Genomic DNA, 9,415 nt, shown 5'->3' with positions numbered 1-9,415 from the left:
TCAAAGGAAGAGGAGGGCTGGCTCTGCCGGAAGGGGTGGGGCCCTGTGAGGTCAGGCTGCAGCAGTGGAGGGGGGGCGTGAGTTCACCTGGGGCAGTTGTCTTCGGCCCGTTTAGGGCAGAGCCGCGCGGCCTGATAAGGAGGGTGCTGCTGAGCCCAGGGGTGAGAGCGCCAGTTCCTGCTGTGGTCCCGGAGCTCCACCTGAGACCGGAGGGAAGCCATCTGCCCGTGAGTCCTCTCCTGCTTGACTGTCACTTGTTTGGACTACGCTGGGTTTTCTGTCCAGCTGGCTACGTGAAGACCCTGGAAATGCACCTGTGTGGGTTTTGGCTGCTTCAGGGAAGAAAATGCCAGATGACACTGGGAGACTCCAGTTTAATCTGGATTCAGGTCATATATCTCTTGAAAGTGAAGTGAAAGTCCCTCAGTCGTGTCCACCTCTTGGCCACCCTGTGGGCTATACAGTCCATGGAATTCTGTAGGCCAGAATACTGGAGTGGGTAGCCTTTCCCTTCTCCAGGGGATCTTCCCAGTCCAGGGATTGAACCCAGGTTTCCCGCATTGCGGCGAATTCTTTACCAGCTGAGCCACAAGAGAAGCCCAAGAATACTGCAGTGGGTAGTCTGTCCCTTCTGTAGCGGATCAGCATTCCCGACCCAGGAATCAAACTGGGGTCTCCTGCATGGCAGGAGAATCCTTTACCAGCTGAGCTATCAGGGAAGCCCAATATCTCTTAAGGCCAGCTATTCATTGTAGTATCCACCCTAATTAGTCTTCATGGGATTAAGGTAGCAACCTGCTAAGGTAGCAATCGATGTCCTTTTTCTAGAGGACAAAACTGGGGCTCAAAGAAGGGGGTAACACAGCTAGAGCAAGGAAGTGTGTACCTAGACAAAACCCCCAGATCCTGGCTGTTAGAACTCAGGGAAGCCATATGTGTGGCTTGTCCATGTGACGGGGCTAAGACACCCAGCCCACACCGGATACTGTGGGGACCTAACTTGGTAACTGCCTTCTCGCAGCTCTGAGACTCAAAAAAGCGATTTTCACTGGAGAGGGAAGGATACATCCCTCCATCCAACCCACCACATCCTCCAGGTACTCCCACACCCTGCCCCCTTTCTCTTTCTTTGTGAGGGAATAAGCGTCACGCTCATGTGACCACATTGGCTGTCCACTGTTCACGAGCTACCACCTGGAGCTGCTACTGGAGAGGCCAAGAGCCTTTGCCCCGAGTACCCCTCTTTCCTTTGGCACTGTGGGGGCCCTTCTCGCACCCTGCACACCAGAGGCCATTTCTGAGACATGCAGGGACCCTCCTTCAGTTGCAACAGATTGCATCCATCACTGTCCTTTTCAATGCTCCCTTGACACTCAGCTCCTGAGCTCCTTTGTCTGCATTGCAACCCACCTGGCTGACACAGGAGAGACAGAGCTGACCATGAGTCCAAAGCTCAGATCTGACAGGCAGGAATCTGTGTATAAAGGGCCTGATTAATCATGCCATAGAGGCTGTAGTGGGCTCCAAGGATCCGTAAGTAGGACCTGGGCCAAAGTGATTCCACAGCTGTTTTAATGCCTGGGGAAGGTCTGGCTATAGTGGGGGTGGGGTGAGTCTCCTGAGGTTCTGAAGGCCCACTGTGTGCAGATTCATGGCACATACAGAAGAGAAGGCGGAGTCCTTTCCTGGAGGTGGTCAAAGCTCATGGATGAGCCAGACAGGCAGGCAGGGCACGAAAGCACCTGAGCTGCCATTATGAGTGAATGGTGTGGGGGCAGAGGAAGAGAACCAGGTCTGCTCACTTATTGGAACCCAAGGCAGGTTGTCCCCAGACTAAACACTTACTATGGTGATGACCGTCACTGCTGTCTGCAAAGGGTTTACGTTGGTGTGTGTCTTCATCGAGTGGTCAGGCCGTCTCTAAGCTACACTGGCCATGGGCATTGCCTCTCCTTGGAACTTGACATGTTTCATCTCTTCCCTATGGAACATTCATTTCTAAGAGGGTTTTTGGGCCACAAGGATGTTGGGTTTTTCTCTAGCTTTGTCTCATGAGGAACGCTTTTCCACTTGTTGATGTGGTTTGTTTTCCCAGCTCTCTTTCTTGCCTTATTTTGTCAATTTGTTTCTGCCAGAGGAAGAGCTCAGAATTTGCCTCTGGCTGATATGTGACACTTACAACAGCAACACCTACCTGGATATTATGACCCCATTTGCTGAAAGGGCTTTGTTTTGCAGAAGACATCTTGAAAGTACCTACACTGTCCTTTCAGATTCCCAAAGGCTATTTGAAATGAAATAAAAACAAGAATTCTCAAGTTTAGTCTTACAATATGTGGGGAGTCAGAAAAATCCCCTGGAGAAGGGAAACACCACCCACTCCAGTATTCTGGCCTAGAGAATTCCATGGAGTGTATACTCCGTGGGGTCACAGAGAATCAGACAAAATCTGATGACTAACAACACCGAAGCTTCACCATTTGTCAGAGATAACAACAGTATTTACACGACTGTGTGCATGTTCAGTGGCTCATACGTGTCAAACTCTTTGCAGCCCTGTAGCCCCTAAGATCCTCTCTCTGTGGAATTTTTCAGGCAAGAATACTGAAATGGGTTGCCATTTCCTCCTCCAGGGGATCTTCCCAACCCAGGAATTGAACCCAGGTCTCCTGCATCTCCTACGTTGGCTGTCGGGTTCTTTTCTGCTGAACCACCTGGGAAACAAGTCATTACATCACTGGGTTATCCTAAAGTACTTAACTTGGAGTCTGGCACTCGGGAAATTCTCACTGGTGATGTGAATATTCAGTCATATATCATTATTGCTCATATGATAATGAAATGGCCATGCTCATAAAGGAGAAAGAAGAGCCTTTCCAAGTCCAATTAAATCCTTTGCCACACATATCTTTTTAAAAACTTCTTGACTTTGAAATGAACATCAAACATAAAGACATTGGTTATGGCCTCCAGAAAAGATTGAGCTGTACCAATAAGTGACGAAGATTCTTCTCCCAGTTCCAAAGTGCATGCGTTGTTTCCCAGGCACCACCGAGCACTTCTCCGGTGGGCTCAGAGAGGCTGAGTCACTCACCAGAGACAACACAGCAGCAGACCAGGACTCCGACCCAGGTCGCTGAAACCACGGCTCCCTCCTGTGCCCATCTGACCTGCTCCTTGAGGGCAGCAGGAAGATCTGGGCTCCCCTGGCCTGAGCCCCCGGGCCTGCCTCCCCTTGTCCGCGCTGGGATGTGTCCATTCTCAAACCATGCACTGTGTCCCCCAGCCCTGGGCTGTCATGTCAGGCTCCAGGCTCCCTGCAGGTGAGCCCCACGCCCACCAGCACACCTCTGAGCCCTGCCCATCTGGTCTCTGTGCCCGAGTGTCCTGATCCTAACTATTTTCTTGAGGCAGCCCCAGGACTGAGCCCTGCTTTTTCGAAGCTCCCTTCACCAAGCCCAGTGAGGCTCTGCCCTGTGGCTTCATGACAAGTATGGTGGGCTGAGTGGTGGCTCCAAAAGCCATCCATCCTTCTGCAGCCTCCAGAGGTGGCCTTATTCCGATGAAAGGTCTCGGCAGATGGAAGTAAGTTCCTGACCTCTGCACCAGATCACCCGGGATGCATGTGGACCCTAAATCCAACGACAGGTGTCCTTGGAAGAAAAGAGGGGGTGATCTGAGGCACAGAGCCACCCAGGGGAGAAGGTTTGTGCAGATGGACGCAGAGGTCAGGGTGATGTGGCCAGAAGCCCAGGGTGGCCTGGCATCCCCCAAGGACTGGACCAGGCCAGAGGGACCCTCGGCTGGAGCCTCTGGAGGGAGCTCAGCCCTGCCCACACCTTGATCACAGGTTTCTGACTCCAGAACTGGGGGAGGGGGGGGATGAATTTGTGTTAAAGCTGTCCAGTCTGTGGCCAGTGGCTGCAGCCACCCCTGGACACTGAGAGTGAACTTGCTGGCTCCAAGGTGAGAACAGTGGCAGGACCCACCCCCTACCCCCCAACCCCAACACACAATCTTGTCATGAGGTTAAATGAGTTCATACACACAGATGGCTGAATCAGGGACTGACACTTGGATCTCAGCCCGCTTCACTTCCTCCTCCTCGTCACCATCACCGTCATTGTGAGGGGCCCTCATCCACTCATTCAGTGGACATACAAGGCCCTGATGCGGGCAGTGAGGCCAGCGAGCTGGGAGGCTCTGCACAGGACTCACCCTGCCTGCTGGGGCCGCATGGACAAGGCTTGTGCAGTGACACAGAGGTCCCGGGAGAGGCTGGATCCTCCGGTCGTGGGAGGCATGGGCGCCTCAGCATCAGAGGTGGAGGGTTGAGCTGGGTTCATCCTGGGGGGGGGGGGGGCGGTGCAGCCCTTCACTCAAAGTGGGGGAAGAACCCCATGTGGCATCCAGTGTCCGGTAGCCTCCCCTTGCCATGGCAGGTTGCGGGCAGAGCCATGGATGACCAGGAGTCTGCATCTCACTAGGGGCTGAGGCTGGCACTGAGGGAATCCTCAGTGAGGATTTAAAAAAAAAAAAAAAAAAAAAACATCATAAGTGACTTCAGCTCCATTGCTTTTTGCCAAAAACCTACAATGATCCCAAGAGCTTTGTACACTCCAAGGGTGGTCACTTGGACGTGGAGCCCAGCACAGACCCAAGTCAGTCCTGCCCTGAGTCCCACGGGCCGGCCACACCATCCCCCTTCCTTGGCCTGGCTTTCTTCTGCCAGGACCCCCAGAATGGTGGAAAGGCAAGTGTGGCCTCAAGCTGAGGGGCCCAGCCTGGGCTCCAAGCCCCTGGGGGTCCCCTTGGGACGTCTGGTGGACCTAGTTCCCCCTGCCGTGGGGCAGCTCTCTCTCGGGGAATGTCGTGTTTCTTTGCTTTGTGTTGTGATGGGGCACCCCAGTTATCTCAGGGCGATGGGAAGTCTGTTGGTGTTACATGCTCCTGCCTTAGATGGGGAAACATTATTGCTGCATTGACACGGCTCACTCGATACTGGGAATCTGTTAAACACAAATGGCAAGGGGAACAGAGCAAAACAGAAAAAGAAAAATAGAGAGTTGCTGGGTTGCTTCAGGTCTCACCTGTGATTAAGAGTGTGTACAGCCTGCACATGAACCTGGGTTCCCACACCTGCCAACTACCAGGTGCCAGGCCCTGATTTTAGACCCCCAGCTTCACTAAGGAGTCATTGACAGATACAGTTTGTGTGTATTTAAAGTCTACATTGCGATGACTTGATGCCCATAGATGTCATGGAATGATTGCCTTACATATGCATCACCTCACACGGTTAACTCTGTGTGTGTGTGTGTGTGTCTTTTATGTTGTTCTTATAATCCGTGAACACAATATAGATAGCTTTCCATTTTTTAAGATCTTCTTTAATTTATCTTAGAAGTTTATAGTTTGCCATATGTCTTGCACATGTTTAATTAGATATCTTGATATTTTCAGTGCCATTATAAATTCCTAATAGATACAGAATTTACTTTTCTATATTCACTTGGTAAATCTATATATTTCAAATCATTCTAATTGTATTTATTTATGTATACACAATTATGTCTGCAAATAAGTTCTTTTTTCCCCTTTGCAACTGTGATAACCCTTTACTTTTTCTTGCCCTATTGTATGGACTAGGATCTCCAGTCCTGAGTACATTGGTGAACAGAAGTAGTAAGAATAAGTATCCTTGTCTCTTTCACATTATCAGAGGAAAAGCTTTCAGTATTTCACCATCACACATGATATTAGCTTTTTTGTAGATAGTTTAATCAAAATATGTAAATTCTTCTCTGTTAGTTTACTTAGAGTTTTTTCTTAGTCGTGAACTAAAATTATTACATTAAATTTTCTTGTTTATTTTCTGCAGATTTTGAAACAGGTAATTTTTCTTTTATGTGATCATTTTTCTTTTATGTGATTTAACTTTTAAAAAATTTTGTGATTCTAAAACACCCCAACCTGATCTCAATGTATTCTCCTTCAGTTGGACTTTATTTGTTAGTGTTTTATTTAGGATTATTTCATCTATACTCAGAGTCTGTAATTTTACTTTCTTGTACTTCTTCCTGGTTGGATTTAGTATCAAGGTTATGCTAGTCTTATAAAACAAGGTTGGAGAGTGTTCCTTGTTTACTGCAAGAATTCCTGTGAGATTACTATTTTCTTCCCTAGAATTTTGGAAGAATTAATTGGCAAAACCAGTTGGTTTCATTGTGGGGAGGCTTTTAATTTCAGATGTAATTTTTTTCATGCAAATAAAATTTTCTGATTTTGTATGTCTTCTTGGGTCTATTTCAGTAAAGCATTTCCGTCCTGCTAGGAAGTTATTGAAGCGAGCAGACTCTCCAGTTAGTAAGTGAACTGTGGTTCATAATATTTTTCTTATCTGCAAGATGTGTTGTCTCCCCTTTTAAAAACCCCTGATGCTGGTGATTTGAGCTTTGTCTCTTTCTCTTAATAAGTCTCTCTAGGGGTTTATCAGTTCTTTCAAGAGCAAACTTTTGGCTTTGTTTTTAAAAAACTTCATATTTGCTTTCTGTTTCCTTGTTTTCTGCTCCTTTTTTCCCCCCCCATCTACCTTGTGTTTCGTTTGCTATGTTTTTTTCCTGGTTTCTTGGGAGAGAGGCTTAATTGATTTTTAGCCTTCCTTCTTTTCCAGTGTATGTGTTTAAGACTTTAAGTTACCCTCTAAACACAGTCGCTGTGTCCCACAGGTTTGAATAAGCCAGATTTTCATTATCTTTTATGGAAAAGTATTTTCTAATTTTCATTGTGTTTTTAAAAATTATTATTCACGAAATTCTTCAAGCAGTATGTCATTTAAATTCGCAATGTTTGGGGAGCTTTTTCCAGTGACCCTTTTTTGATTTCTAGCTTAATTCCATGAAAAGCCCCATCGTAGGCTTTTGGGGTTACTGTTATAAATACCGTAGACTAGCTGATAAACAACAGAAAGTTGTTTCTTGTAGTCCTGAGTCTGGGGAGTCCCAAGATCACCAGCAGGTGCCACATCTGGTGAGGCCTGTTTCCTGGTTCCTAGACTGCCTCCTGCTTCTCCCTGTCCTCACAGCACAGGAGCCCATTCCCTCCTGGCCTGACCCTTCCCAGGGTGCCTGCCTCCTCGGATCATCACCACGTGCTGGGTGAAGTTTGAGGGCCCATAAACCGTCAGCCCATTGCAATCCCTAAGTATATTCTGCATTATTTCAGTCCTTTGAAATAATTCAAGCTTTCCTAATGGCTCAATACATATTCTTTCTGTTACATGTTCCTTGGGCTCTTGAATATGTATCAGTGGGAATGCAGTGTTCCATGTGTATCAGTCAGATCAGGCTTGTAACTCATGTAATTCAGATTCCGGTAGCCACATTGAATAAAAGCAGAAGTAGGTGAAATTACCTGTAATATATTTTATTTTAACACACCCCAAATATTATCATTTCAGTGTGTAATCAACATGATAAAACCTAATGAAATAGTTCACGTTCTTTTTTTCATGCTAAGTCTTTAAAATCCAGCGTGTGTTGCAGGCTTGCAGCACATCTCATTGTAGAGCCAGCCGTATTTCAGGTACTTCATGGCTGCAGGTGACTACATACCAGGGGGCCCAGTTCCACGAGAGATGTGTCTTTAATGTCTCCCACTGGGATTATGAACTTGGCTGTTACTCCTTTTCTATTTCTGTCAGTTTTTATGTATTGATATTTTGAAGTTATGTTATTAGGTACATTCAAGTTTAGAATCCTCATCTTCTTGCTAGATTGAACTTGTATCAGTATGAGATGCTCCTTTTTATCGCTAGAAATGCTTCTTTTTTAGAGACTATTTGACAGTGATATTGCCACATCGGTTTTCTGTCCTTGTTGGCCTGGGTATCTTTTAGGTTCACCTGTCTAAAAGATATTCCATCTTAACATGTAGCTCTGTGAATAGTGTACAGTTTTCATTGGAATCAGTTTGACACTTTATCTTTTAATGAGAGTGTTTGCTCTATTTATAATGTTGATATTCAGTGTGTAGACACCATGTTGCTGTGTGTTTTCTGTTTGTCCCACCTAGTCTGTGTTCTTTGCTCTTGCCTTCTTTTAGAAGTTTGAAGTGTTTCTCTAGTTCTGTGCTCCTCTGTCAGGTTGTTGGGTGCACATTCAGAGACGCAGCGTGTGTTTTACATTGAAGTCTAACTTAGTACTTTTACTGCCTCCCTGACACGACTGTTTCCTCCTTGTCACTGTTACACTTTGAACTGTTAGATATATATATTTGGCGTTAACATCATTGTTTTGTAAAGTTAGTATTTACCCTCACAGTTACCTCATTGTTGGTCTCTACTTGTTTTTTATATTTCCATCAGAGACTACTTTTCTTTTTCCCAAAGCACTGCCTGAATATTTTTTAGTGCATGTGTGTGGGTGATGAGTTGTCTCATTTTCACTTGCCCTAAAAGTCTTTATTTTGCTTTCATTTTCGAAGAGTGTTTTTCTTGGGTATAGAATTCCAGGTTGGTGGTTATTTGTTTTTCAGCATTTTACAGATGCCAGTCCATTATCTTCTGACTTCCTTGTTCTTGAAAAGTCAGCTCTCAGTGTTGCTGTGACATTAAAAGCCACACCATTTTTCCTCTGAACACTTGAACATGTTCTTCTAGCCTTAGGCACCCACAGAGCTGCTGAAACCAATGGGTGGTTATCATTTTTGAGTCAGTGGTCTGATTCTTGAACACACTCTTGCCACTGTCCCTGTCAGCCAGTTCAGTTGTTCAGTATCTGCCCCATTGCGACCCCATGGACTGCAGCACACGAGGCTTCCCTGTCCATCACCAACTCCGGAGCTTGCTCAGACTCATGACCATCAAGTCGGTGATGCCATCCAACCATCTCATCCTCTGTTGTCCCCTTCTCCTCCTGCCCTCAGTCTTCCCCAGCATCAGGTTCTTTTCCAATGAGTCAGTTCTTCGCATCAGGTGGCCAAAGTATTGGAGCTTCGGCATCAGTCTTTGCAGTGAATATTCAGGTCTGATTTGCTTTATTTATTTATTTTTTATTTTTTTTTTAGTCTCATATCTTTGTTTTATTTAAATAGACAAAGCTTCAAATATCATGAAAGCACATTAATTATTCAAGCACGCAGACGCTCTGTGGATATGACTTGAGAGCAGAGCAGGGTTAGAACATAAGATTGGAGTAGGCTTACACATGTGGCAATGTTAGAAAACTCAAATGTCGAAGAGAAGCAGGGGTGGGGGAAGTTACGATGATGAGAACATGAACTAGAGAGCTTTTTAAAGGTAATATCTTAAAAATGTTAGAAATTTATTACCTTAAATATGTTAGAAATGTATGTTTTTACTAATGGGAGAGACATATTAAATCACATTTTCTTAAGTTTTTTTTTTTTTAAATTA

Source organism: Bos indicus x Bos taurus, chromosome 6, assembly GCF_003369695.1.
Source record: "Bos indicus x Bos taurus breed Angus x Brahman F1 hybrid chromosome 6, Bos_hybrid_MaternalHap_v2.0, whole genome shotgun sequence".
Classification (NCBI taxonomy): domain Eukaryota; kingdom Metazoa; phylum Chordata; class Mammalia; order Artiodactyla; family Bovidae; genus Bos; species Bos indicus x Bos taurus.
This window is presented reverse-complemented; position numbering follows the sequence as displayed.